At 33.9% G+C, this 3,378-nt stretch overlaps 1 long non-coding RNA gene across 1 annotated transcript in view; it reads right to left on the bottom strand.

Moving 5' to 3' along the window:
- Positions 1-3,054, bottom strand: part of LOC109335703 — a 21,012-nt gene extending 17,958 nt beyond the window's left edge. Inside the window, exon 1 of the long non-coding RNA XR_002106234.1 lies at positions 2,975-3,054. This is a non-coding gene — a long non-coding RNA (uncharacterized LOC109335703). The remainder of the gene's footprint in view (positions 1-2,974) is intronic.

The raw sequence follows: 3,378 nt of genomic DNA, 5'->3' as shown, positions 1-3,378 counted from the left end.
TTCTTGAAACCATTATACCGGCGTTGGAATTTATTTCAACAAAGCCGAGACGGGGCAAAGAAGGAATGATTTATTCACATGATTATTAAGAAAGTAAGTTGTAACTGGAATATTCTTGAAACCATTATACCCGCGTTGGAATTTATTTCAACAAAGCCGAGATGGCGAACAAAGAATAAAACCGAGTTCTCTTACTTACAAAAGGAACATAACGAAAATGAGAGTAATAACCTCTCAACAAATTAGCACTGTTATCAGAACGATTTGTTGAGAGGGATAAACTCACAACTAAAATAAACACACCGGAACGCTTTCAACAACTACATGGTCCAGTCCAATTATCACAATACTGATTTCAACTCAATCTAAAAAAATTAATAACTAATATCTCTTACTTGTTCAATGTACACTTTTGTTTAATTAGATGAAGATTAATCCATCGAAATTAATGGAGAAAATTATTGTCAAATTCTTAATTATCATTGCTCCATGAAAATAATATTTCTTTTAGCAAAAAAAAAAACATTGTTGGAATTGATGTTCTTGCAATGCTAACGTGCGGTAAAAAATACACCATGTGTCATGCTTTCTCAATGTGTTGCACTAGAAAATGACATTCTTTCGTCTTATATATTAGCAATACAATCCTGTACTTGCTAGAAACATATACTAATTTACTAATACAATATAATTATTAAATGTATGAGTTAAATAAATAATAGTTATGTAAGTCAAAATAGTTACAATACAGAGACATAAAATAATTATAAATTAATAATTTTAAGTGATAAATCTTAACGATATAATCAAATGTACATTTTCGTTTAATTAGATGAGGATTAATCCATCAAAATTTATGGAGAAAATTATTGTAAAATTCTCAATTATTATTGCTCCATGAAAATAATAGTTTATTTTAGCAAAAAAAAATGGTGTTAGAATTGATGTTCTTGCAATGCTAACGGGTAAAAAATACACCATGTGTCATGCTTTATCAATGTGTTGCACTAGAAAATGAAGACATTCTTTCGTCTTATACAAGACCACACCTACCAGAAAATTAATGCACATTATGCTCCAGTCACTATATTGTTTGGAAAAAGACACCTATGTACCTATAAGAGATAGATAATATTTTTTCCTCCACTTTTTCAGAATAATTATAAGTAAATGAAGAGCGGTCAAATGCACCATAGGCTTATGTTAAATTTAATACATTCATATATGCCAAAGTCTCTCAACCTGATGTGCCAAGACATAGTGCTGGTGTGCCAAGCTCGGTCAGGATGTGCCAAAATGCCACGCCAAAACTCACCAGTCTCGGTTACACTATCATACTAAGATTCGTTAAGCTCAATCAGATTGTCGTACCAAGACTCGCTTTGCTCGGTCAGAATGTTGTGCCAAGTCTTGGACACGATGCACCAAGTTGAGGACAATTGTGATAACATTCCTCGGCCAACTCGCATGATATGTCCAAGCCAAAGTTGTGCCATCAGCATCAGCAATGGTGTGCCACAGCTTGATTGCCTTGGTCAGTCACCAGGCCAACCTGGGTCAATTGATCGTACCGAAGCTTGAGCCAGTGTGCCATTTGTGGCACATATCACTACAAAAAATATCCTGTTAGCCATGGTTAAAACCGTGGCAACTATACCATAAAACAGTAGCAAAATACAGAAGTCATGGTCTCCTTTACCCTAGCAATTTTTGGCGTTGCAAAAATTTAGCCACAGTTAATCTATGATTTAGTTGCAGCTAGAAGAAGTTTGGTAACATTTCTTTAACCATGGTTCTAACCGTGGCTAATGTGAACCATACTCGTGGCTAATGTGAACCATATTTGTGGCTAGCTTAAGAAATGTATCTGGTGTCATGGTGTCAAGGAAGAGAGTAGGGTCCAGATTCATTGGCATAGTAGTATGCTAGCTTAAGATATGTATATGGTGTCAAGGAAGAGAGTGGTGGAAAAATATATTGCTTGAGCCTAATAAAATTTCAATCTAACTGATAAAGCATAGTGACACAGACATGAACATAGAATCCTATAAACAACAAGTTTATTACCTTAGAGAAATCCATTACCCTTACCAAAGCAAACAACATCTAAAAGGTACTTAAATCATCACAAACACAACCGATTCTCAATAAATATTTGATTTGCAAAGGAGATAATAATGGAAAAATATATTGAAAGCAAATAATAGACTCAATGATAGCTAATTCTTTAAAACCAGAACAATCTCACATTCTAAGATAAACATCAAAATCATACCTCAAAGAATTCCTTCTAACCTCCACCTAAAAATACTCAAGAATCACCAAAGTAGTATCAAACATAATATGACATATGTGAAAATTATTTCCCTTAAATAGAGATTAACAAAAAAACTCACAGGTTAGGGATTTCTACATACTTTTGAAATCGATAGAATATTTATAAAAAAAATGAAATTAGAGAATTATGATTAATGATTATATTACAAGAATCATGAAATTAGGGATTTCTCTTCAAAATTGAAGAGAATCTAACCTCATCAGAGGCTTCATTTTGAGTTAAAGTTGAACAATGGTGGGGGATAAATCTTATAGAAGGACAAAGCTCACAGTTACAATGATGATGGAGCTCACAGTGATGCCGATGATGGAGCTCACATTGCCGCCGATGATGAAGCTCACAACGACAATGATGATGAAGCTCACAGCGACGGTGTTAAAACAGTTGAGTGGTTAGTTAGTTTGTTTAGGATAGTTAGTTTTTCTATCCTTTATACAAAGGATTCAATGTAATTTTGCTTTTCGATCTCTTCAATATTCAATGAATAATATTCTCTTTTTTCATCTTTCTTGTTTCATCAAGAAGATTCAAGCATGTCTCCTACCATTTTAACATGGTATCAGAGCGACGTAATTATGTTTCCGTTGTTTATCCATCAATCCCTTATCCTATCTTCTTGTGCATTTTTATGCCTACATCATGGCAAAAGTTCTTAGTGAAGAAAAGATTCTTGAGATCAAAGAAGCTTTTGGCTTATTTGATAATGATGGAGATGGATGCATTCAAGCCAAACATTTGTGATGAGTATTGCAGTTCCGATTAATTTCCACCAAGAAGAATTAAGCTGCTCCAACAACTGTCCAGTCATAGAGTCAATTTCCTTCTTGTTCTCATTATCCAACATTATCAATGCACCCTTTACATCTGCGAGCAATTTGCAGATACACATTGTTTGGAGTCACTTTATACTCAATAAGGAAAGACTTGGAAGATATTCAGCTTAAGACAAGTGTAGCAGCAATATTGATGTTATTGTTGTTAATGCTTTTAATTGCTGGTGGGTTAGTGCTACTGCAAAATTGTTGGTCTAGAATGGAAGA

The sequence above is a fragment of the Lupinus angustifolius genome, chromosome LG20, assembly GCF_001865875.1.
Source record: "Lupinus angustifolius cultivar Tanjil chromosome LG20, LupAngTanjil_v1.0, whole genome shotgun sequence".
Lineage (NCBI taxonomy): Eukaryota > Viridiplantae > Streptophyta > Magnoliopsida > Fabales > Fabaceae > Lupinus > Lupinus angustifolius.
Note: the sequence above shows the minus strand (reverse complement) of the source record. Positions and strands in the feature narration are given on the sequence as shown.